This window comes from Bubalus bubalis, chromosome 4 (assembly GCF_019923935.1).
Source record: "Bubalus bubalis isolate 160015118507 breed Murrah chromosome 4, NDDB_SH_1, whole genome shotgun sequence".
Lineage (NCBI taxonomy): Eukaryota > Metazoa > Chordata > Mammalia > Artiodactyla > Bovidae > Bubalus > Bubalus bubalis.
The window spans coordinates 45,465,875-45,493,127 of record NC_059160.1 but is presented as its reverse complement, the minus strand read 5'-3'; the positions used below and the strand labels follow the sequence as shown (position 1 = coordinate 45,493,127).

The 27,253-nt window shown below is 46.2% G+C and overlaps 1 protein-coding gene and 2 pseudogenes across 1 annotated transcript in view; all 3 read right to left on the bottom strand.

The window, feature by feature from the left end:
• The window catches only part of LOC123332140, a 49,194-nt pseudogene extending 48,637 nt beyond the window's left edge, over nucleotides 1-557 (bottom strand).
• The window catches only part of LOC123332141 (apolipoprotein L3), a 262,937-nt gene that overhangs the window by 131,195 nt on the left and 104,489 nt on the right, over nucleotides 1-27,253 (bottom strand). The gene's annotated exons all lie outside the window — the stretch shown is intronic.
• Nucleotides 4,466-27,018, bottom strand: LOC102394783 (annotated as a pseudogene).

The following is a 27,253-nucleotide window of genomic DNA, read 5'->3' as shown; positions in this document are numbered from 1 at the left end:
GCACAGCACCCAGAGGCAGACTCAAGGCGGCCAGGCCACAAGGAGGAAGGACTCTAACCCCCCTGGCCTTCTCCATCCCCGCAGTTTTCTTGAAATTTCCCAAAGGACTGAGCACCCACAACATACACCTTCCTTCTGGGGTCGCTGCTCATGTCTCAGGGGTCCACATCCCAAGCTGAGACCACCTGAGCAGGCGTCTACCTCCCTCTGCACTGTTTAGGGGTCCCGGGGGTGGGAGGAAGCCGTCAGAAACACCTGCTTCCACATCCAGGCTCTGTCCTTCGGGGCATGGTCTCACGTCTCTGAGCTTCCATTTCCCTTCTTTTGTCAACTAGTGACAATCAAGGTTTTCTCAGACAGTTATCATGAGGATGGGGAGATGGGCGGGGGTCCTACCCACCCTGCTTACCCAGGAGTCTTCCTCTGGCTGAGTGTGAACAAGATCCAGCTGTTCTCAGCTCTGTAGATACAGCCACCTTCTGTGTGTCTCTGCAATAAACCACGCACACCTTCTGGTCCCAGATATATTCAGAGAACCAAAAGGGAAGTGGAACCCTCACTTCTGAGTGGCTCAAGTTACCAACATCCTGAGCACCAGGCCCCGCCCAGAACTATTTCCACCCTCCTGCTGTCCCCTTAGAGAAACAACCCCAGCCCTGACATCTAACGTCCTTCTGACACAGCCCACCCTGCCTTGGCTCCTTGAAGGAGACCTGCCACCAACACACCATGAGCCCCTTGGCCAACCACTCCCCCACCCCATGGCCGTCGTTCCACCCCCTCAGCCCTCTCCACCCACCCACTCACAAGCCTGCCTGCTTTATTCACCCTCATGCCACCAGCAAGTGGCACAGTTGCACAACACACCAGCTCTAGAAGAACACACCAACCCTAGAAGCCATGTGGATGTGACCCTCGGCAGCAACATACTGGTCATATTGCTGCTGCCGAGGGTCACATCCACGTAGCTTCTAGGGTTTGTTCATGCAGGTCCTTCTGCCAGGGACACCTGCTGCATCGAACCTGGAGAAATCCTACTCACCCTGTAAAGCCAAAGTCTGGCATCACCTCCTCTGAGAAGCCCTCAAGGACCTCCCCTGCAGAGTCCCCTGTCCCTGCTCTGCTCCCTTGGTACTTGGGAGAGGGGCCTAGGGCCACCCCTCAGCCTCTGTGTCCACGCCCCACCCAACTCCTTTTGATCAAGTCCTTCTGGACTTGGCCCTGCTGACAGGCACAGAACTAGTGCCTTCAGGTCCAGCAACTCGCCTGAGGAGGCCCAGCCTTGGTGGTCAAGGTCATTTGGATGAATGCCAAGTTTGTGGGAAGGGCTGAGAGCATGTTGCTATTTTCTACCCTGGATTATTTCCAGTTGCAGTTTCTTTTGTCGAAATGGAGGACCTTTACAGGAAGGCTGGTGATCTGGCAACTCAAAAATCAACAACAGAAAACCAGTCTTCTTTTCTGTTTGGTTCCTGAGCAAAGAGCCACAGTGTATGGAGGGCTGAGCATTAGCCACCCTCTGTGCAGGCTCTGTCCATACCTTTCCTGTTGTACTCTCACATCAGCTCTAGGAAGTGTCGGCTCCATTTCTCAGATAAAGAAACAGAAGAAAAGGTCTTAGAGCCTGAGAGTCCTGGTGGTCTTTTCTTTTTTGCCCCCACCACAAGAGGCAGCAGTGGGGCTGGACCCCTATGGAGGCCCACCTGCCCTTCCATCAGGGGTGCTTCATCCCAGAAAATGGCCCTGATCATCATGGTCACCTTCCCCTTCCAGAGGGAGGGACAGAGGAGTGATGGGTATTACTCCATGAGGACCACACTCTACAGTTTGGTCTGACAATTACCCTGGAACGCTGACCAGGAATCTGACCTGATTTTTGCAGTAAGGTAGCTGATGGCAGGGGCGAGGAGGGGGCTTTCTTCTAGCAACTCAGGGGAGGAACCAAGATTCAAACCAAGTTTGTCACTGCCTATTGTAAACGTCACTCCTTGTTTAAAGTTCCTTTTTTTCCCCTTTAAATCATTTTTTCCCAATAAACTCCCTCCTACTGATTCTTCTCTCTTCCACTAGCATGAGTTTATCTGGAAGTTAAACAAAACCACCCTGAGATGCAGGACTCAGCTAATCCAGAGGAGCTGTGTCCAGTTGTCACGAAAGTCCTCTGCTGAGAATGCCTAATAGATGCCAGACCATCATGGACTCAATAACACAAGCTCATGGGAGAGCAAGCAAGGGAGCTGCAGACTCAAATCAAGGTGAGGATTCAGCAAGACTTAAATCCAGGGACGTGAGCTGAGACCACCCCATTTGGAGATCCTAAAGATTCAATGACGATAAAATTGGGCTCCACTTGACCCCAATATCACAAGAGAAGTACCCCAGGATGGCTACAGCGACCCACCTGCCTGTCCTCATCCCTTTGTATAGGATCAGTGGGAGTGAGTAGGGAGCTTCAGACTGAGCATGTGACCCGAGGGCTTTAAAGTCATCAGAGTTGCTGATGGAGATGGGCACCAGGGGGCAGAGCACAGGGGATCCCCTCCAGGCTGACAGCACAGGTGACCTCAGGGGAACTGGTCTCGGCCACTCACTGCCAGGCTGCTCTCATCACAATAGCCAAAGTGTGGAAGAAAGGAAAATAATATAAGAAAAATTCTGTCTATACATACCACAGACTACTACTTAAAAAAGGAAGAATGTTCTTTTTTAAAAAATTATTTTAAAGGGAAGAAAATTCAGACTCATGCTACAACCTGGATGCGCCTTGAAGACAATGTGTTCAGTAAAATAAAAATTACAAAAAACTTATTCTATTTTCTGTTTTTATTAGGTTTCAGAGTAGGCAAATCGATAAAGACAGAAAGCAGGGTGGTGGTCGTCAGGGGCTGTGGTGGGGGAGGGGAGCTGCGGGCCAGCGGAGTCTCAGGTTTCAGGAAGAAAGAATGTGGAGACACACGGTGGTGATGGCTGCAGAATAGATGAATGTATTCGATACCACTCACCTGTACACTTGCAAACGGTTAAGTGGTCAATTGTATGCTGTGTATATTTTACCACAGGAAGTAAAAAAGAAAGAAAAAAATCCCGTCACAAAGGACAAATATTGTATGATTCCACTCACATGAGGTCCTGAGAGGAGGCAAATTCATAAAGATCAGGGGTACACTGGTGCTTGCCAGGGGTGGAGAGGAGGGAGAATGAGGTATTAGTATATAATTGAGACAGAGTTTTATTTTTGATATAAAACATTCTGTGGATGGATGGTGATGCTGGTTGTACAATGACGTGAGTGTCCTTAATACCACTGAACTGTACACTTAAAAGTGGGTAAAATGGTACATTTGATGATTTTCAAAAATTGAAACAAATTGTTAAAAAGCTGAACCTTTGTGGGAAAACATAGCAGCACCTGAACGCTTTACAGTCTGTAAAACACTTTCACACTCAACATCGTGCAAGCTACCACAGGCCTGCGATGGAAGCATTTACTATCCTAATGGCACCTGGGAAAACTAAGGTTCAGACTTGCCCCAAAATGGGAAAACTGGCAGGTCTGTTTGTTTTCTGGACTATGCTATTTCCTTAGAGGAAGAGAAATCCTTCAACCTTCCAGTAGTCTAAAAATGTACTTTCCTTCCATAAATGCTCCCTGTTAGCTCAAGATGAGTCATAAACATCAATTACCACTTGTTTAAGAAGTGCGCTCAAGGCCCAAGTCCCTAGGGGCCACAGGGAGCTGAGTCTGGCGGGGCCAACGGGGACCCTCTGAGACTGGCATCAAGTGTCAACTCCCTTCTGGAACAGCCCCACCTCAGGGGGAAAGCTGCCTGAACTCTTCCTTCACAGAGACTCTGGGACCCACTCTGCTGTGTCCACGTCTCTCTGTCTTCCATGAGTGGGGAGAGAATTTGGCATCATGAAGCCCTCCTTGATGGGGATAAAATGGAAGTAGTGCCAGACTTCATTTTCGTGGGCTCCAAAATCACTGTGGTTGGTGACCGCAGCCATGAAATTTAAAGACATTTGCTTCTTGGAAGAAAAATTATGACCAACCTAGATAGCATATTTGAAAGCAGAGACATCATTTGCTGACAAATTCTGCTATAGTCAAAGCTACGATTTTTCCATTAGTTATGTACGGATGTGAGAGTTGGACCATAAAGAAGGCTGAGCACTGAAGAAGTGATGCTTTTGAACTGTGGTATTGGCAAAGACTCTTGAGAGTCCCTTGGACAGCAAGGAGATCCAACAGTCCACCCTAAAGGAAATCAGTCGTGAATATTCATTGGAAGGACAGATGCTGAAGCTGAAACTCCAATACTTTGGCCACCTGATGCAGAGAGCCGACTCATTTGAAAAGTCCCTGATGGTGGGAAAGATGGAAGGAGTATGGGACGACAAAGGATGAACTGGTTGGATGGCATAACTGGCTCAATGGACATGAGTTTGGGTAAACTCTGGGAGTTGGTGATGGACAGGGAGGCCTGGCGTGCTGCAGTCCATGGGGTTGCAAAGAGTCGGACATGACTGAACAACTAACTGAACTGAGCTGAAGAACTTATACAAAATTTTAAAAGGATAAATATGTACATAGATACACGTATAATGGAATCATTTGCTATACACCTGAAGCTAATACAATATTGTAAATCAACTATACTTTAATAAAATGTGGAAACAAACAAGTCACTCCCTACTGAGTTTAAAGGTGAGTTGATGCTGGAGAAGTAGGGCTAGACACCATCACCAGGGGAAACCCTTCTTGCTGGAATATTGGACCCTGGGGAGGGCAATAGAGGAGCCCCTGCTACTTGTGCTGGATCTCTACAATCCTAACTCTTTGGCTTTCTCCCATTTTCAAAGCTCCCCTATTCCTGGCCTCTCATTGCTAGTCTCCCTGTCTCTCCCTTATTCTGCCCTCAGTGTCTTCTTCAGTCCAATATAAGTGCTTTCTCCCCTTGACCCTGCACACGTCCCTGGTCCCTGCATTGCTCTAGGGGTGGCCCAGTCGGGCCCTATTGCAGACTCTCATAGATCCAGGTGAGCTTCTCCAACTTCTTTTCCAGCTCCCGGGCTTTCTGCCTCATGTTCTCAGCCGATGCTGTCTTTGCCCCCTCCTGCAAGTCCTGTGCATCTTTCGCCAGGGAGTACACATCCAGCCCCATGGATAAAGCTGACAGAACTCCACTCCTGATGTGGGCTGTTCTAATTGCTGCCAGAGCTGTGCCTCTGAAATGTGTACTCACCTGCTGGTCACTTTGGACAAGGACTTGCCCGGTGGTTATGCAGTGCTGAGCAGTGGGTAGTAATTCAGGGTTGCCTCTGGCCACCCTGATGGCACGAATATGCCTCCCCAAATCTTTAACTTGGTAGAGATCATTTACATAGGATTTTATTTCGGCTGTGTTAAGGTGACTGGCCTGGGTTCTGCTGATGACAGGTTTACATTTTCCATCACCATGGTGGAAATACCTGTTACAGCAGATGCTGCTCCCAGCCCTATTCCAGTGGCTGAGAGTCCCAGACTGAGGCCTACCATAAAGGGTGCCAGAACCAGCCCAAGGATGCTCAGGGTGCCAGACGCAATGCCGGTGGAGGAAGCTACCACATTGGAGATGGTGCAGTCCCTGTGCACCTTGTCAACATTGTCTGTGAGCACATGGAGCTTTTTTATCTTCTCCTTCAGCTCCTGTTTTACCTGAGGAAACTCCTTCAAAAACCTCTCCTTTTTCTGCTGTTATTTTTGGAGCCTGTCTTGGTCCTCCCTGGCCAAGACTGTTTGCACCTTGGTCAGATATTCACGGAGTACATCTGCCTCTTCCCTGTAACAATGAACATTAAAGCCTTAGAAAGACAGTTTGCTTGTCTATGAAACAGGCTCAACAAGGTCTATCCTGCATAAACCACAGAGATTTTATTATAAATCACAAGAATTTTACTAATGTAATAATTTTTCCAACCTTCCTGGAGTGTGTCACCATGCCTTTCTCCAATATGCATATGATTATACATGCAAAAAATAAATTATTTTCTAAAGATATGCAGACTAGATTGGAGTTTTTACTTTCAGCTTGTGCTTCTGTTTGAATTTTTTTTATCATATACCTTTATTTTAAAAACATAAAAGTTCAAACATCTTTTTTTTCAAAATCGAAAACAAACTTTAAAAGATTAGGATCCATTATAATTGATTTGACCATTGGATGAGAGCCAGAGAGCTTGTTTTAGTCTGTGACTTTAATTCATAATGTGCTTTTTGGTAAGTCCCTTTCATTTCTCAATTAATAAACTTAAGATAATATAACACAAAAGATAATCTTTGAGGCTTTTGGATGAATAATGACCGATGTATGAGTCTTACACCCCAAAGACTGTTTAAAGCAGTTTGGGAATCCACTGTTTTACTGTCTCAAGGGGAAAATGGAATTTGGCCATGGAACTTTTAGCTACTGACAGATCTGGTGGACCATGATGTTTATAGGCCAATGCAGAAGTCATAAAACGGGTTGTCACCTTTGTTCTTCAATCGACCAAACAAGCAAAAATCACAGCAAATCTTGCCAAAGTTTCCTTTCTAGTTACTCTGAAATATAAAGGGCTGTGTTCCAAAACAGATTAAAAGCCCTGGCAGTATCATTTTATTTCACAGCAGTGAAAAACATCACCATGCTCGTTGTCATTTCTCATTAATAATGTCAGAATGTCATGAAGATATTTTGGCATTTCAACTTTGCTTTTTTTCTATTTTTTTCAAGTAATTATGCAGAACCAGAGTTAGCATTTTTACATAAGTCTATTACTGATTTCAGGAGAAGGCAATGGCACCCCACTCCGGTACTATTGCCTGAAAAAACCCATGGATGGAGGAGCCTGGAAAGCTGCGGTCCATGGGGTCGCTGGGGGTCGGACATGACTGAGCGACTTCACTTTCACTTTCATGCATTGGAGAAGGAAATGGCAACCCACTCCAGTGTTCTTGCCTGGAAAATCCCAGGGACTGGGGAGCCTGGTGGGTTGCCGTCTGTGGGATCACACAGAGTCTGACACGACTGAAGTGACTTAGCAGTAGCAGCAGCAAACCCTCATTTGGATATTGTTAGTGCTCCATATACTTATTCAATCATGGAATAAATAAGCGAAGGTCATCTTAGGATACCTTTAACTTAAGAGAGATATTTGATAAAGACACCTCAAAGGCAGACCAATACCATCACTTCCAGAATGTGTGTAAAATGGGAACTTCACAGATAAACAAAGAGAATTGATTGGGATTAGAGCAGAAAACCCTTCATTCTAGGACCTTAGCGTATTGTGAGGAGCCCTCTTGTTCTTTGCTCTTGGCTGCTAGGATATGGTCACTAGGCCCCAAGAATATTCTGGCTGATAAGAATGTCCTCTTCTGCCTGGGACTTTGGCCATTGGACAGTATGATGAGTTGACATGTGGTGGGCCTCTGGGCCACGTGGTATCAGTTCTGGCCTCTGGAGGAGCTGGGCTCTAGGGCAATAGTCTGAGCTCTGGGAGGGGCTGGAGATGACGGGTCAGGGTAATTTTTTGTTAAATAGGGTGAGCACCCTGGTGGGCAGTGCTCCATGTGTCCTGCCACACTGGATCCAGGACAGTAATGCATCCTGGGGACAATGGAAGCTTCGTGTGTGAAACCTGCCTAGACTTTGCCCTGTGGCTGATGGGAAACTTAATCCTTCCCTGTAATAAACCATAACTGGAATCCTGAAGCTTTAAGTGAGTCTGTGCATCCTTCTACAGAGTTCTAGAGTCTGAGAGTGGTTGTGGGATCCCCCAAATTTGCCCTTGATGGGAAAAGTAAGAACAGTCCCAGGACTGTGCCCTCACACTTTTCAGATTGGCTAACTGTGCACCTAGAATTCTATTTCTTTTTAATCAAAACTCAGCTAGAAGGACCCTTAACGATCATTTTGCCTGGATTCTGCTCTCACCCAAGCCTGATACCCTTGGCCTTCTCAGCAGAAAGACACTGGGTCTGTCCACTGCCCATATTGACTGGGAAGCAGGAGATGTGCTGTGAGCCCTGTTCCTTGTGGGCCCTCCAGCCCACCTCACTGACTCCTGACCCAGCGCCGAGCACCCCTGACCTCTCAGGGGTTACATGTTAATTTGTGACAGCTTCATGAGCCTGCACCCCAAGGCTGTGTGCAACTTTATGGAACCTCTAAAGAGTCAAGAGACTTGAAGAAACACCCATCTGAACGGCTGAGCCTGAAGAGACCAGCACTTGCACAGCTGGTGGAGGAAGTGTTTTCCTCTTTGGTGGGGATGAGTGAGGCTCCTCAGAATCGCTCAAATGACACACAATCGCAGCCACTTACTATGACCCTGGAGGGCTCACTGAGCCACACGGCCTTCCCAGTGACAGGGCGGCTCCATGTAGACTAGAAGAGGGTCCCAGATGGAGTGAGAATCCAGGTCCCAGGAAGGGTATGGAGGGCAGGGTCTCCCAGGGCCCTCTAGCCCAGCTTGAGAGGATCCCATCAGGAAGGGAAAAAATGTTCCCTCTCCCACTCCCAGGACCTCTGCTAGGGTCACAGCCCCTTCAGTTCTGTGTCCTTGGGGCCCACTCTCCTCACTCTAGTCCTGGCCTGCTGCCCAAGCCTGCCTACTAGTCCTCCAACCTGGACCCTCTGCTCCACCCTGACCCCTAGGTCTGACCCTGGTCCAGGCCTCCCTGGTTCTTTGGACAAGATGATTGCATTTTGTTCCCCACCACTGACTCTGCAGTTCACTCTGAGGCCGTCACTACAATCCATCAGATTGAATTGCTATTCCCACTGGACACATAATACATAACAAATTTGGGACTCAAAGTCTGAAACCCACAGGCCCAGAGTTGGGCAGGGCTAGATCCATGATCCCACCAGGTCCAGCCAGTTCCCCTCCAGCCTCTATGCCTTATTGGACAGCAGGAACCCGCAGTGTTGGTATAATTCCTAAGATGGGGAATGAAAGAATTCTAGTCAGAACCCCGGAACACAAAATGATGTTTGGGTCAGGATTTTCAGACTTGACCCAAAGGAAGTCCTTCTTTTTTCTCATCCTCAGGAAGAAGGTCCCTGATCTTCCCAACAAGCTTATTTTAAAATTAACATTGACTGAGCACCTACTCTGTGTCAGCAATCATGAAAAGCACTTGCGTGCATGATCTCAGTGTCCTCACAATAAAACTGAACAGGTGATGAAGCAGAGAGTAGTTCAGTAACTTGTCCAAGGTCATATAACATGCCTTCCTTGCAGGTTTTGTCTCTTCTCAGCCCAACGCCATCAATGCCAACAAATAACACGGAGGAAATATTCCACATAGGATCTTGAGGAGGAACATCCTCGCCCCCAACCAGAGGATCTTCCTGGAGGAAAGTAGCCTGGGAAAATCTTCCTGGGGGCATGTTGGTGACATTCCTGGTGTACCTGCATGGTTACCTGGACAAATCGGCCTCGATCACAAAATTCTTCCAGGGTTCGTCTTCAGTGAGCAGGAATTGCAGTTGTTCCCATCTCACACTCTCCCGGAAATACTCAGTGACATCCTCAAAAATGCTTTGGCTCTCTAGACAGGAAAATAAAAATTGAAGATTCGAAAAACTATGATGTGATGTAAACAGTATCAAGTATAAGTGGTTAAGGTTCACCTTTCTGAGCAGCATTCATCTGGCATGCTGTTGATGGATTTATCTGGGGTCTCAGGTGGACCGTATGCACCAGCCCCAATTCATAAGTTAACGCCCAGACCCACCGACTCTGCAATGACTGTATTAGAAGATAGGGGGCTTTAAGGCAGTAATTAGGTGAAATGAGGCCTCAAGTGTGGGACCTTAATTCAGTAATATCAGTGTCCTTATTAAATGAAGAGACATCAGATCTCTTCCTCTCTCTCTTCCCTGAAGTGTTAAGTGTTCTTAGGTTTTCTTTTTCTCATGCATCACTAAGGGAGAAAGGTGAGCATCACTCAGGGCTCACATGGAGGGAACCCACAGCACTACATCTGTGTGTTGACTGATTAGGGTGGTGTGGGTGGAGGAAACAACTGAGCACCTGGGTGTCTGCATGGGCATTTGAGAACAAGAGAACTAGTACCTGCCTGAGGCAGTCACCTGGTAATCAGGTGTTTATATATGGGAGCACTGGGCAGGTGCCCTAGCACAGCACAGGAGAGAGGGGATTCTAGAGAAGGGGAGAGGTTGCTACTTGGAACTAACACATTCCAGGTAGAGGGGACAGCACGGCACTAGGCAGGACCTACTATGTGGCAGGCCCTGGCCCAGGCCATGGATACACATTATATTCAGTTCTCATCACAACATAGGGAAATATTCATCTCATTTTACAGGTTAGGTCAGAAAAGGTGCTCCAGATCTGAGAGGCAGGTGTGGGAGCCAGCAAAGGCCAGATTGGGGTTCAGTTTAGAGTCCACTGACCCTCACAGAGCAGCTGGGTGGAGAGCAGGGCGAGAGGTGGAGGAAACAGCCTCTGTGTTGATACCCCAGGGTCTGGGATCAGAAGGAGACTTGGAACAAGGGAGAGGGCAGGAGAAGCTCCAGGGGACCTCCTCTCTCTGTCCCACCTGGCCTTGGGGACTTGCTCTGCTGTGCCCGCCCCCCATCATGGGCTGCCCTGCCTCACTTCTGAGTCATTAGCTGGGGGTCAGGAGGCAGGGGGAGGAAGTTAGCATCTTGTCTGTGGCTCCCTGAGGAGAGGACCAGGAAAGAGGCTGTGGGGACAGACCACCAAGTGTTAGGGGACTCCCCATGGCCTCTCTGGGGGATGCTTATCCACACCTTTCTTGGTTCTTGATTACTGGGCAGGTTGATTTGGCCTGGAGCCACCACCCTCAATTCTGGGTCAGAAGTAGGAACCTGCCAGAGCCGAGGTGGCTGACTACCTGAGCGGTCCCTGGGATCTTCTGAGCTCATGGTGGCAGCAGCAGGGTCTCAGAGATCTCCCTTCAGCTCACCCGTCCGTGTCAGGCTGGAAGAAGGTGTCGTTTCACCCTTGGGGAAGAGAAAACAGATTGTGGGTTTGATGACATGTGAGCAGTGGCTGAGGGGGCTGCGAGGGGCGAGGTCCTGGGTGGTTTCCCCTGGGACAGCCACCAGTGCCACCTGGGCCTTAACCCAGCGTGGTTCTCTGTCCCCTGGGCTCTGCAGATCACATGTTAAGGAAAATTACTCATCTTCCCTCCGTCCTCCCCAGTCAGAGTTCCGCTCTCCTGTTGGGGTACGAGAGAGGATAATCAGACAGGAGAGAGCCATTTGCGAAGTTATAGGAGCAATAAAACCAGAGACAGAAGAACAGGCAGGAAGGGTTCCCCTGGAAATTACATGAGGTTGGGAATGCTTGTGTTACTAATTGGTTATAGGTGATATTGATCCACTGTCTATGACATGCAGGCTCCTGAAACTCATGTAAACTTAGGTCAGTCCAAGTTTTCCCATTTCTGCTGGAGCCCAGCCTTGAACCCAAGTCTTTCTGATCCAAATTCCAGGTTTGTGATGACTATGCTCTACTTGCTTTAATGTACAAAATGTCTCTTTGTGGATGCATGCTAATTGGAAAATGACTCTTTTTATTGCAAAATGATGTTATGCACTCTGTGCTCGAGTCTCTGCCTTGATAAAGTTCCCGGTGGTGTAGCTCCCACGGCCCACATCTTCCTCACTTCTGCAATAGCCTTTATCTCACAAACCTTTTTTCTGGAGTCCCACCAGCCCCACTCCAATCCCTGCAGCCCTGCCCTGTTCAGCTGAGGACCTGAATGGTGTCATCTTTGCTGTCCACTCCTGATTGTTGGACTTCAGGCTGTTTTAAAATCTTTATGTAAGTAATAGTGCAAAGAACACTCTTCTTGCATAAAACTTTGCCTCCATTTAAGATTCTTTCATTAAGCTATTTCTAGAAGTAGAATGATTGGATCCAAGGGTATCAACACCTAACATTTTTTCATACATTGTCCATCCTTTGTCTTACCAGTTCTCTGTTATTTTTTTAAATAGCAGATCTTTACATAGAGAGAACTTCTTTTGGTTCCAGTTGTGAATATCTTGTGTTGGGAGATGAGAAAATAAGCGTGTTAATTATACTAAGGCAGTATTTTAAGAAGGCGAAAGAATACTTATTTAAGTATTCTTGCTGAGACCTGACTGAAATGACAGTAAAGGTCCTTATAGTTACAGTAACAGCTACTCGTGAGAGTGGCTTGTATTTCTGATTTTGCTCTGCACTGGTAGTTACTCTAAGACTTTATAAATTATAATCCATATTGTTCTGATAACCAGGAGGTGTGTACCGCTGTATCCCCATTTACAGCTAAGGAAGCTGAAGCATAGATGTTCTGTGATTTGCCCAAGGTCAGAAACCTTGTTCATGGAGAACTGGATCCCACCCACTTTCTGGGCTCAAGATCCCATACCCGGCTTCTTCTCACTTTGCTGCCAACAATAATAATAATTAAAAAGCAGGGGTGGTGGTGACAGGAATCCAGAGTCTTCACACTCCCTGCCTTGTCTGAAAATCATGACTGCTTTTTATTTACCAATTGCACCTTTATCCTTGCTCTGGTCTCCCCTCTCAGTAGATAGTTACTGAGACAGTCATTGGTAAAACTGCCCCTGCCATTCTCTACAGCATCCAGTCTAGAGTGGTCCAACTTCCTTAGAGTTTACCCCAAAGCCCCTAACCTGAGCCCTGATCCTAGAATCTTTCTATCACCTTCCCTCTGCAATGCCCAGGGTTCCCCTCAGGAATAGTAACCATCAGCTTGATTACTGGGGAGTATGCCTGGTGACGGAGGCTGTGGGCACTGACTGTGTGGATGGGAGAGAATTTACACAGACAGGCCAGTCTCCAGGCACATGGGAGAGGAGAGCTGGCTGGTCCCCTGCCTCCTTCTCTGCCTCGAAGCTGTAAGATCCCAGGAGCCAGGGCAGCCAAATGAAATTGGGAAACACAAGGACCAAGAGCCAAGGCAGAGAGAGGAGGAGAGCTTGGGCAGAAAGGGCTGATCCTGGATGATGCCAAACACTTGAAAATGCATTTGGACCCTCCACCTCATCCTTCCATCCTTCCCTGCCATTCTTGTCCTAGTCTTGACCCTTGTCTGGGGCCTCACCTGGGTGTGGATGCTGGACAGTGCTTCCACTGCTGGATTACTATCCAGGGCATCCTCCTCTGTTAGCCTCTCATTAGTCACTGCCCGAAAATCCTATCAGTGGGAGAGAGAAGAACCCTGAAAAGACTCCCCACCTAACTATATGGCCAGATGCAGAGGCTTCCCCTCCATGTGGGCAGAGGTTCTCACCAAACATCTCCCTCCATGTGGCTGCAAGTTATCCACCTTGGGCAGGGAAGGAGGGGTTAGGGCAGGATCAAGTGCAGAGTCCTTAGCCCATCGCCAGGCCCTCCTGATGCTCCTACTCCTGTCTTCCTCACCCTCCTGACTCCACAGGGCCTGGTCAAGGGACCTGCAGGACTCCCAGCTCCCTGGTCTCTGATCCCCACCCCCCCAGCCTCCAGGCCTTCGCTTAGGCTGCCCCACCAAGGCCTTTCCCCACCTGCTTCACCAGGAGAAATGTTACCTGTAATTAGAGTTCCCACTCCAAAGCCTCCTCCCCTTGCTGTCTCCCCCAGTTCCTCTCCAGGCCCCCCTGGAATCTTGTACTTTCCTGGTTGTGGGTCTGTTTTTGTGGAGTTTCTGAAGCTCCCAGCACTGGGCAGGTGCCCTGTCTCTTCTCTGTTGCTCCTCCTGCTCCAGGGCCTCCAGGGCTCCCTCCACCCTCCCAGACACAGCCTGGCTAGAATACGAGGTGTGGGACCCATTACTGGGACATGAAGCAACCAGCTTCATGAAGACACAGCACCACACCTCTTTTACCTGCAGTTTGGTAATTCCATTTGTTTTCCTTATCTGTCTTGATAGAAGCTCTTTCTGACAGAGAGGGCCATCTGATTTCTGAGTGTTTCCATTTATGGGAGTCTCTTGCTTTCCAAAAGATCACCCTCTGCCAGCAAAATGTGAAGTGAGGCCTATATCGTCTTCACACTAGGCCATCTTGGTTTAGGAAAGCTTTTGTAGGAAAGCTGTACTGTACTTTCAGGTGGCAGGAAACACCTGTACTTCCTCATGTTTCCTTAGTCCAGCCATGATATTTTTACAGCAGGAGAAAGAGGAAGAGAGAATTGTGGAAAGACATGGGCTCCTGCTAAAATCTGAATAATGCCTTATTGCACTGGAGGCTCCTTTTAAGGCAGAAAAAAAAACAGTGTATTCCTTTTTGATTGCAGTAGGAACCTATTAAGTAAATCCTGCTTTAAGGAGATAAAGCAGCAGACATGCAGGAAGGAAGGTAGGGAGTTTGGGAGAGCAGGAGAGGAGGAGAAGAAAAAAGGAAAGAGGGAGAAGGTACAAGGTGGAAGAAAAACAGGAAGAAGAAACAAAAAGCTCTAATCAATTAGTGAAACCTAAACGGACATAAAGGTAAACCAGAATGAAACAAAAATCTACAAACATACTGGAAGAAATGAAAACATTATGCAAAACATACTGGAAAAATACTGCTAACTTGAGGAAAATTGTCTCACCAAGACACAAATTCCAGAAATCATTGGACCTCTTAAAAATTAGAAATTGCTAAGGACACTATAAACCAAATCAAAATGCAAGAGATCTGGAGACAATGTCTGCAATACTTAGGATAAAGGTGAATGTTCCCAACACACAGAGGACCTACAAACCCATATGAGCAGACTGAAACCAGCTTTTAAAAATGGGTAAGAGAACTGAACAAACACTCCCTGGGGAGGTGGCTTGTGAGGGTCACACAGCTCTCCATGGGCAGGGTAGAGGCCAAGTCCAGGCCTTCTGACACTGGTATGTAAGTAGGGAATGTAATTTTCTTTTATTTTATTTTAACTGATCCAATTGTACACTCTGTTTTTATTTATTTATTTCTTTTTTTAGCTGCACTGCCCACCATGTGGGATCTTAATTCCCCAACCAGGGACTGAACCCACAACCCCTTCAGTGGAAGCAGGTAGTCTTAACCACTGAAACACCAAGGAAGTCCCAGGAATATGATTTTAATAACCCCAAAGTTCCTAAGTTTATCTCTGCCTGTCTAAACACATAGATCTAAGCTTACACCCCTCCTGTTACACTAATGTGTCTACAGTTTGACTTTTTATCTAAATATTGCAAAACCAGGATAATAATGTAGACATTATGTAGAAACAGTGGAAACAGTGTCAGACTTTATTTTTGGGGGCTCCAAAATCACTGCAGATGGTGACTGCAGCCATGAAATTAAAAGACGCTTACTCCTTGGAAGGAAAGTTATGACCAACCTAGATAGCATATTCAAAAGCAGAGACATTACTTTGCCAACAAAGGTCTGTCTAGTCAAGGCTATGGTTTTCCCAGTAGTCATGTATGGATGTGAGAGTTGGACTGTGAAGAAAGCTGAGCACCGAAGAATTGATGCTTTTGAAGTGTGGTATTGGAGAAGACTCTTTAGAGTCCTTGGACTGCAAGGAGATCCAACCAGTCCATTCTGAAGGAGATCAGCCCTGGGATTTCTATGGAAGGAATGATGCTAAAGCTGAAACTCCAGTCCTTTGCCCACCTCATGCGAAGAGTTGACTCATTGGGAAAGACTCTGATGCTGGGAGGGATTGGGGGCAGGAGGAGAAGGGGACGACAGAGAATGCGATGGCTGGATGGCATCACTGACTCGATGGACATGAGTCTGAGTGAATTCTGGGAGTTGGAGATGGACAGGAAGGCCTGGTGTGCTGCGATTCATGGGGTTGCAAAGAGTCAGAAACGACTGAGTGACTGAACTGAACTGAACTGAATGTAGACATTGTGTAGTAAGCCCTCCTCACTTCCTCCATCTGGACCATCTTCCCCACACATGATCAAACATCATGGGCAGCCCTGAGCTGAGGGCCCAGAGAGCACAGGAAGGCAATGCCCTGGATTTCCCCACTTGGTCTCCTGCCCTTCCCCTCTCAGGCCTCAGTTTCCCTCTAAGACCTGGCACTGAGCAGACACTCAGAGACAGGGTGGTGATGAACCTGGATTCCTTGTATCTCAAAAGGCACCCTTTCCCCACCCTGGGGGCAGCCTCAAGGTGGCCAGGCCATAGGAGAAGAAGCTTTGATTCTCCTGTCCTCTACCCATCTGCTTTTTCCAAATTTCCTAAAGGGCTGAGCACCCCCAACACCCACCTTCCTTCTGGGATCACCGCTCACATCTCAGGAGTCCACATCCTGAGCTGAGCCCACCTGAACAAGTGTCAACCTCCCTCTGCACCGTTTAGAGGCATTGGGGGTGGGAGGAAGCCCTCAGACACACCTGACCCCACATCCAGGCTCTGCTCCTGCTTAACCTGCCCCTCTGGCCATGACCTCATCTCTCTGAGGTTCTGTTTCCTTCTGTCAACTAGTGACAATCATCCTTTTCTCAGGCAGTTGTCCTGAGGATGGGGAGATGGGCGGGGTCCTACCCCCCTGCTCACCCAGGGGTCTTCCACTGGCCAAATGTGAACAAGATCCAGTTGTTCTCAGCTCTGCAGATGCAGCCACCAGCTGTGCAATAAACCACACATACCCTCTGGGCCCAGATATACCTGGAGAAGCAAAAGGGAAAGTGAATGTCCTTACATCTGGGTTGCTCAGATTAAACAAACACCCTGTCCACCAGGCCCCACCCTGAGCTAATTCCATCCTCCCTGTTGACTCCCTTAGATACACAAGCCCAGTCCTATCCTGTTCAGTCCTTCATGACCAAGTACATTGTGCCTTGGGCTCTGTGAAGGACGACCCACAACCAACAGACTGTGAGGGCCTTTGCCAATAGTGCTCCGTGTACTCCATGGCCTTCTTCCCAGCCCCTCGACCCTCTCCATCCACCCTCACTCGCCAGCCTGCCTGCCTTATTCACCTTCGCACTGCCAGCACTTGCACAGTCCCAGAAGATGCCAGCTGCTCACTGCATACTGGTCATACTCCTGCTGCTGAGGGGCACACTCATTCAGGTTCCAGGCACTTCCTCCCTCAGATCCTTCTTCCAGAAACACCTGCTCCTACCACATGGCAAAGTTATGCTCATCTTTCAAAGCCCAATCCTGGCAAGACTTCGTCCAAGAAATCCCCAGGAAGTCCTCTGCTTTGCTCCCATGGTACCTGGGAGAGGGCCCTAAGACCACCACTTAGCCATTCTGAGCATGTCACCTACAACCCCTATAGTCTCAGTTGAGTTCAGTTCAGTCACTCAGTCGTGTGTCCCACTCTTTGCAGTCCCATGGATTGCAGCACGCCAGGCTTCCCTGTCCATCACCAACTCCTGGAGCTTGCTCAAACTCATGTGCATTGAGTTGGTGATGTCTAGGTCCCTGTAGTCTTGTCCATGAAGGCAACAATGACACCAGTGACTTTGGTCCCAGTGGCCCAGGCTGGGTGATCAAGGCCATTTGGATGGATGCAGAGTTCCCAGGAAGGGCTGAGAGCACACTGCTCTTTTCTACCTCAACTTATTTCCACTTGACCATAGGTCTATTTTGGAGGACTTGATAGGAAGTCCAGAGTCTTAGTAACTCAGGAAAGTCTACAAGAGAGGGCCAACCCTGTTTCCTCTGCCCACGATGACTCTCTTCTGGGGAACCTAAAAGGAAATAGGATTGGTTCTCTCAAGAGAGCATCATTTAAGGTGCTCACTCCCTCTCCCACTGTCATTAGCAACTGACTCAGAATTGTGGGCAGGACAGGGAGGGGGGACAGCAGGGGGAGTCCCCAAGGCCAGGAGGGGCAGGGAAGGTGGCCTCCCAGCATCCCGGAGCTTCTCCTACTTCTCCCTTGGTCTCAGCCTCCTCCTGCTCACAGGCCCTGGGGCATCACCACAGAGGCTGTCTCCTCCATCTTGCCCTGCTGTCCACTAAGCTCCTCTGCGAGGGTCAGCGGACCCTGAGCTAAACCCCAGTCTGGCCTTTGCCGCATCCCACCTGTGTGACCTGGAGCTCCTTAACTGACTTCACCTGTAAAATGGAAATAAATGTTTCCCTATGTGTTCATGAGGGTGAAATATCATGTGTGTCCATGTCCTGGGCCAGTGCCTGCCACACAGTAGGTCCTGCCCAATGTGCTGCTGTCCCCTCTACCTGGAATGTGTTAGTTTCAGGTGGAAACCTCTTTCTCTAGCATCGCCCCTCCCCCATGCTGTGTTAGGGCATTTGCCCAGTGCTCCCATATATAAACACATGCTTACCAGGTGTGACTGCCTCAGGCAGATACAGGTCCTATTGATCTCAAGCACCCCTGCAGACACCCAGAAACTCCATTGTTTCTCCCACCCACCTCCTCCCCAATCAATCAATACAGAGTTACTTCTGTGGGTTCCCTCCAGGCAAGTTCTAGTTTCCTTTCTCCCTAAGTGATGCAGGAAAAAGGAAAAAAATTAGGAGCCTTCCTGCTGAGGGGGTAGAGAGAGAGAAAGAAATCTGATGTCTCTTCTAATAAGGGCACCAATCTTATTGGATTAGAGCTCTGCACTTATGGTCTCTTTTTACCTAATTACTGCCTTAAAGGCCCTATCTCCTAATACAGTCATTGCAGGGGGAAGGATGCATCAGGATTTCAACTTATGAATTAGGGGCAGGGGAAAGGTCTACCTGTAAGCCCAGGTGAATCCATTAACAGTACCCCAGATGACTTTTGCTCAGGAAGGTGAACCTGAGCCACTTTATGTGAGTTCTTGTTTGCTCAGTCACTCAGTCGTGTCCAAACTTTGCAGCCTCCTGGACTGTAGCCTGCCAGGCTCCTCTCTCCATGGGATTCTCCAGTCGAGAATACTGCAATAGGCTGCCAGTTCCTCCTCCAGGGGATACTCCTGACCTGGGGATGGAACCTGCGTCTCATGTGTCTCCTGCATTGCAGGCAGATGCTTTACTGATGAGCCACTTTAAACTCAATACCATTTAGGTTCCACCATAAGTTCTTCTAATCTTTTTTCTTTTTTTTATGTGTAGAGAGCAATAACTTTACTGACATCATCATTGAGTATTTCCCAGAGGCAGTAAACAGGGAAGAACTGCAATTCCTGCTCACTGAAGACAATGCCTGGGAGAGTTTTGTGGCTGAGGCCAAATTGTCCAGGTAAACCACACAAGTGTGCCAGGAATTTTATCCAGATCCTCTTGGGAAGATCCCCCCAGGCTAGCTTTCTCCTGGCAGACACACCTCCTCCAGGCAGGATCCTAAGGTTGGGATTGAGGTTGTTCCTTCTCAAGATCCCATCAAGAATGTTTCCTACATGTTATTTGCTGGCAGTGAACGGCCTCAGGTTGAGAAGAGATGAAACCTGTAAGGAAGGGGCAGGTTACGTGACCTTGGACAAGTTACTGAACTACTTTTGGCCTTAGTTTCTTCATCTGTTCAATTTTATTGTGGAGAACACTGAGATCATGCATGCAAAGTGCTTCACATGATGGCTGACACAGAGTAGGTGCTCAATGAATGCTAACTTTAAAAAAACTTGTTGTGAAGAGATGGGATCAAAGTTCTTTTTCTTAGAGATAAGAGCCAAGCTGGACTTCCTTTGGGATATGTCAGAAAATCCTGACACCAACATCACTTTGTGTTCCAAGACCTTTTAGAACTAATACTAAAAAAGATGTCCTTTTCATTGTAGGGGACTGGAATGCAAATCTAGGAAGTCAAGAAACACCTGGGGTAACAGGAAAATTTGGCCTTGGAGTACAGAATGAAGCAGGGCAAAGGCTAACAGAGTTTTGGCAAGAGAACGCACTGGTCATAGCAAAACCCTCTTCCAACAACACAAGAGAAGACTCTATACATGGACATCACCAGATGGTCAACACCGAAATCAGATTGATTATATTCTTTGTAGCCAAAGATGGAGTTGCTCTATACAGTCAGCAAAAACAAGACCAGGAGCTGACTGTGGCTCAAATCATGAACTCCTTATTGCCAAATTCAGACTTGAATTGAAGAAAGTAGGGAAAACCACTAGACCGTTCAGGTATGACCTAAATCAAATCCCTTATGATTATACAGTGGAAGTGAAAAATAGATTTAAGGGTGTAGATCTGATAGAGGGCTTGATGAACTATGGACAGAGGTTTGTGGCATTGTACAGGAGACAGGGATCAAGACCATCCCCAAGAAAAAGAAATGCAAAAAAGCAAAATGGCTGTCTGGGGAGGCCTTACAAAAAGCTGTGAAAAGAAGAGAAGCGAAAAGCAAAGGAGAAAAGGAAAGATATACCCATTTGAATGCACAGTTCCAAAGAATAGCAAGGAGAGATAAGAAAGCCTTCCTCAATACAATATTGTAAAGTAATCAGCCTCCAATTAAAATAAATAAATTAAAAAAAAAGAAAGCCTTCCTCAGCGATCAGTGCAAAGAAATAGAGGAAAACAATAGAATGGGAAAAACTAGAGATCTCTTCATGAAAATTAGAGATACCAAGGGAACATTTCATGCAAAGATGGGCTCAATAAAGGACAGAAATGGTATGGACCTAGCAGAAGCAGAAGATATTAAGAAGTGGTGGCAAGAATACACAAAAGAACTGTACAGAAAAAATCCTCACAATCCAGATAATCATGATGGTGTGATCACTCACCTAGAGCCAGACATCCTAGAATGCGAACTCAAGTGGGCCTTAGGAAGCATCACTACGAACAAAGCTAGTAGAGGTGATGGAATTCCAGTTGAGCTATTTCAAATCCTAAAAGATGATGCTGTGAAAGTGCTGCACTCAATATGTCAGCAAATTTGGAAAACTCAGCAGTGGTTACAGGACTAGAAAAGGTCAGTTTTCATTCCAATCCCAAAGAAAGGCAATGCCAAAGAATGCTCAAATTACCACACAATTGCACTCATCTCACATACTACTTAAGTAATGCTCAAAATTCTCCAAGCCAGGCTTCAACAGTATGTGAACCGTGAACTTCCAAATGTTCAAACTGGTTTTAGAAAAGGCAGAGGAACCAGAGATCAAATTGCCAACATCTGCTGGATCATGGAAAAAGCAAGAGAGTTCCAGAAAAAATATCTATTTCTGCTTTATTGACTATGCCAAAGCCTTTGACTGTGTGGCTCACAATAAACTGGAAAATTCTGAAAGAGATGGGAATACCAAACCACCTGATCTACCTCTTGAGAAACCTATATGCAGGTAAGGAAGCAACAGTTAGAACAGGACATGGAACAACACACTGGTTCCAAATAGGAAAAAGAGTACCTCAAGGCTGTATATTGTTACCCTGCTTATTTAACTTAACTGCAGAGTACATCATGAGAAACACTGGGCTGGAGGAAGCACAAGTTGGAATCAAGATTGCCAGGAGAAATACCTATAACCTCAGATATGCAGATGACACCACCCTTATAGCAGAAAGTGAGGAACTAAAGATCCTCTTGATGAAAGTGAAAGAGGAGAGTGAAAAAGTTGGCTTAAAGTTCAACATTCAGAAAACTAAGATCATGGCATCCGGTCCCATCACTTCATGGAAATAGATCAGGAAACAGTGGAAACAGTGGCTGACTTTACTTTTTTGGGCTCCAAAATCACTGCAGATGATGATTGCAGCCATGAAATTAAAAGACGCTTACTCCTTGGAAGGAAAGTTGTGACCAACCTAGACAGCATATTAAAAAGCAGAGACATTACTTTGCCAACAAAGTTCCATCTAGTCAAGGCTATGGTTTTTCCAGTGGTCATGTATGGATGTGAGAGTTGGACTATAAAGAAAGCTGAGCTCCAAAGAATTGATGCTTTTGAACTGTGGTGTTGGAGAAGACTCTTGAGAGTCCCTTGGACTGCAAGGAGATCCAACCAGTCCATTCTAAAGGAGATCAGTCCTGGGTGTTCATTGGAAGGACTGATGCTGAAGTTGAAACTCCAATACTTTGACCACCCGATGTGAAGAGCTGACTCATTTGAAAAGACCCTGATGCTGGGGAAGATTGAGGACAGGAGGAGAAGGGGACAACAGAATGAGATGGTTGGATGGCATCACTGACTCAATGGACATGAGTTTGGTAAACTCTGGGAATTGATGATGGACAGGGAGGCCTGGCGTGCTGTTGTTCGTGGGGTCGCAAAGAGTTGGACACAACTGAGCGACTGAACTGAACTGAACTACAACAAGGAGGGAAGATTAGGTAAAATTTATAAACAATTGTTGTGTATTAAAGTACTCAGATTTATGAAGAAGTTTAAAAATGAAGCTATGATGTCTCTACTGTATTGATATAATATGTCTATGTGTACAGTATAAATACTATGTTTTATTTGGACTATTGTTGTTGTTGTTCAGCTGCTCAGTCATGTCTGACTCTTTGCAGTCCTATGGACTTCAGAACCCTGGGCTTCCCTGTCCTTCACCATTTCCTGGAGTTTGCTCAATCTCATGTCCATCAAGTTGGTGATGACATCCAACCATCTCATCCTCTGTCATCCCCTTCTCTTCCTGCCTTCAGTCTTTCCCAGCATCAGACTCTTTTCTTTGGGCAGTTTTTACCAAAATTAACTTTTAAATGAGCTCTGTTTACCTGGTAAAGAAAAGTAAAAGCATGCAAATTAAACATTTTTAAATATAATAGAAACTAATGCAAATGAATTTTAGGTTTTTGTGACCTGAACAATATTCAGGATTAAATTAATCTCTGTTACTAAAGCTAAAGGTTGTGGTTTGTTAATTAATAGACACATTTTTAGAGTCATCAATATTAAGTATAGTACTTCCCCATCAGCATACTTCTGTACTTGTTTCCTATGTCTGATTAATTTTCCCTAAACATGGATAATTAAGCAAATATATACATATAAATAAAAAGTAGGCCTAACACCAAGGAATATGATGGACTCATGGAAGGAAGCAACCACTCTGGTAACGAGGAACAAATATATTGATTATCAGTGCTTTCTATGGAAAAATTTGCAATCAAAAGGGCAAAATGATGGGGGAAATGTTCACATACTTGAGTATGGGAAAAACTTTCTGGCTTATACAGAATTTAATTTAAACTTTAGGCTAAACAAAACAGCAAGCTTGTGACCTATTAAACATACATTGTATATTCTTTAACCATTAAAGGAAAAAAAATACATTTAAAAGTTAAAATGGAATAACTGTGGTTCAGACATCGAAAATGGAGCTAATGGCCATTGTGGACATGGTTTTAGACATATTATTACTAAGAACTTGAGGTTCCTAAACTGTAACAGATTTAAAGATACCACCATCTGTTCTCAAAACAATATCTGCTAGTAGCTGCCAACTGCAACCTGACAGCCTCAAGATCTTGTCTTGTAATTATAAAAACTTTCTCTTACTTTAGGAATGGTAATGGCAAATGAAATATATCAAGCTACTGCCTCCAAGAAGAAGACACTAGATTCTTTAGCCAGAATAGTATAAGATAATAAAATTGCTTTAAATTGTATTTTTATTTTTGAAAAAGAGACATGTGGAGTGGCCAATAGCTCCTGTTATAGATGATTAATACTCCTAAAAAAGTTAAAACCAAAATTTAGACTATATGGTTTTTCCAGTGGTCATGTATATGGATGTAAGCGTTGAACTGTGAAGAAAGCTGAGCACCAAAGAATTGATGCTTTTGAACTGTGGTGTTGGAGAAGACTCTTGAGAGTCCCTTGGACTGCAAGGAGGTCCAACCAGTCCATCCTAAAAGAGACCAGTCCTGGGTGTTCATTGGAAGGACTGATGCTGAGGCTGAAACTCCAATACTTTGGCCACCTCATGCGAAGAGTTGACTCATTGGAAAAGACCCTGATGCTGGGAGGGATTGGGGGCAGGAGGAAAAGGGGACGACAGAGGATGAGATGGCTGGATGGCATCACCAACTTGATGCTCATGAGTTTGGGTGAACTCCAGGAATTGATGATGGGCAGGGAGGCCTGGTGTGCTGCGATTCATGGGGTCGCAAAGAGTTGGACATGACTGAGCAACTGAACTGAACTGAACTGAAGATGTTACTTGGTTACTAGAAGGTGCATAAAGAGAAAATACTGAAAAATTACTTTCCTGGTTGACATCTAAAATAGAAGAATAAATTTAGAAAATAACATATAGTGCATTTTGATCATTATCCTTATCTTACCTACTAATTTTCAAATATTTGTTCAGGTGCTATAACAAAGCAATCAAAGAGAAATGTATTTTGTTTTTATGATACAAAATATTGGTGCTAAGCTTGGGTCTAGGGACTATTTCCAACACTGTGTCCATTCCCCAAATTGAGGCAGGACCACACCGCATTTCAGCAGGAAGCAGCCAAAGCGGTCATTGCTTTATTACCTCAAAATTTGGGGGAAGGTGAGAAGAGAATGGAAACTAAAAATGAGTTCCTTGGCAGGTTTATAATTAACTTCTATTTCTAAAATTTTATTCCCTTTCCTGTCCCATTCCTGTTCCTCGTCACAATTGAGGAGTATTGAAAAAGGGGGCAGGGGACAGAGGGACGAGACCAAGCAGGACCCAAAGACACCTTCCCAGGACAGAACTCTCCTCCACCCTATGTCCTCTGCCTACCTTATTTACCTAAAAAAATGTTAGCATCCTAGGCCTTCCCCAAGTTCCAAAGAATAAATTAATTCAGAGAAGTGAGAAAATGTAGAAACAAACAAAACAAAAGAGTTAGCAAGACAAAATAATCATTGTGTAGCCATTAAACAAATTCAAGAACTTTTATTTCCTTCTCAAGAGCTATGGATAATATTCTGAATCATGTCATTTGAGCTGTGTTGCAGATACCAAAAGTACCACCAGATGGAAGAAGTTTACTGCAAGTATGTTAACTGCAAGGATGTAGACCCCAGACCAGTTGAAACCAGAAGCTTGATGATTTTGATCCTGGTTACCTCATCACTTACTCATCAAAAGAATATCCATGAGCTGATCACACACTCACAATGCTCTCCCTACCCTGTTTCTGAAAACCTTTTTTGGGAAGGTATTCAGGAATTTGGGCCCTTTAAGCACTAGCTACCAGGACTCCTGTGGAAAATTCTTAAAGAGATGGGAATACCAGACCATCTTAACTGCTTCCTAAGAAATCTGTATGCAGGTCAAGAAGCAACAGTTCGAACTGGACATGGAACAACGGACTGATTCTAAATTGGGAAAGGAATACATCAAGGCTGTATATTGTCACCCTGCTTATTTAACTTATATGCAGAGTACATCATGCGAAATGCCGAGCTGGATGAAGCACAAGCTGAAAACAAGATTGCCGGGAGAAATATCAATAACCTCAGATACGCAGATGACACCACCCTTATGACAGAAAGAGAAGAAGAACTAGAGAGCCTCTTGATGAAAGTGAAAGAGGCGATTTAAAAAGCTGGCTTAAAACTCAACATTCAAAAAACTAATATCATGGCACCCAGTCCAGTCTATTTGCCATCAGTTGATGGCAAATAGATGTGGAAACAATGGAAACAGTGACAGAGTTTATTTTCTTGGACTCCAAAATCACTGTAGATTGTGACTGCAGCCATGAAATTAAAAGGAGCTTGCTCCTTGGAAGAAAAGCTATGACAAACCTACACAGCACATTAAAAAGCAGACACATTACTCTGGGGACAGTGGTCCATCTAGTCAAAGCTATGGTTTTTCCAGTAGTCATGTATGGATGTGAGAGTTGGACCATAAAGAAAGCTGAGCTCCAAAGAATTGATAATTTCAAACTGTGGTGCTGGAAAAGACTCTTGAGAATCCCTTGGAAGGAGATCAAACCAGTCAATCCTAAAGGAAATCAGTCCTGAATATTCATAGGAAGGACTAATGCCAAAGCTGAAGCTCCAATACTTTGGCCACCTAATGAGAAGAACTGACTCACTTGAAAAGACCCTGATGTTGGGAAAGATTGAAGGCAGGAGGAGAAGGGGATTACAGAGGGTGAGACAGTTGGATGGCATCACCGACTCCATGGACATGAGTTTGAGCAAGCTCCGGGAGTTGGTGATGGATGGGGAAGACTGGTATGCTGCAGTCCATGGGGTCACAAAGGGTCAGACACGACTGAGCTGCTGAACTGAAATGAACTGACAGGACTCCTTGCTTGGCGCCCCTCAATAAACATTGCAGTTTCCTATACCACAACCCAGTGTCAGTAGGTTGGCTTGAAGGTGCATGGCTGAGAGGACCCAAATTGGCTTGGAAACACTCTATCTGGGTTGTATTCCCCACATAGGACCTCCCATCACTCAAAACCACATCCTGAGCAGAGGACCCAGCAAGTGTAGAAAGGCAAAGCCCTGCATCTCCCTGCTTGGTCTCATGTCCCTCTTCAGAGACAGGGTGTGTGAATAAACTGTTATTCCTTGCATCTCAGAAGAAACCCTTTTCTCCACATCAGCATCAGCACAGCACCCTGAGAGTAGCTTCAAGGTGGCCACAGGAAGAGAGGGTGTGACGCCCTCATCCTCCTCCACCCCCTCTACTTTCTCCAAATTCCTAAAGGGCTGAGTACCTGGAACATACACCTTCCTTCTGGGGTCGCCGCTCATGTCTCAGGAGTCCACATCTTGAGCTGAGCCCACCTGAGCAGGTGCCGCCCTCCCTCTGCTCTGTTTAGGAGCCCCAAAGGCGGGAGGCAGCCCTCAGACACACCTGCCTCCACATCCAGGCTCTGCCCCTGCTTAACCTACTGCCTTGGGCCATGGCCTCACCTCTCTGAGCTTCCAGTTCCTTCTTCTGTCAATTAGTGTCAATCATCCTTTTCTCAGACATTCATCCTGAGGATGGGGAGATGGGTGGGGATCCTATGCCACCTGCCTACCCAGGAAACTTCCTCTGGCTGAGTGTGAACAAGATCCAGTTGTTCTCTCCTCTGCAGATGCAGCTGCCTTCTGTGTGTCTCTGCAATAACCACACACACTCTCTGGGCCCAGATATACCCAGAGAAGAAAAGGGGGAAGTGAACACCCTCACATCTGAGTCCTCATATCAAACAAACATCCTGCCCACCACGCCCCACCCTGGCCTAATCCCACCCTCCTGCTTGTCCCTTGAGAAACAAGCCTAGCCCTGACGCGCCAGATCCTTCCTGGCTCAGCACATCCTGTTTTGGGCTCCTTTGTTAGGAAGCATTTAACAGGAGGCTTCCTGTGTGCTGTTTTGGATCTGTCAGGAATCTCTGTTCCTTATCAATTCCTGAATATTCAAGAATTAAGAGG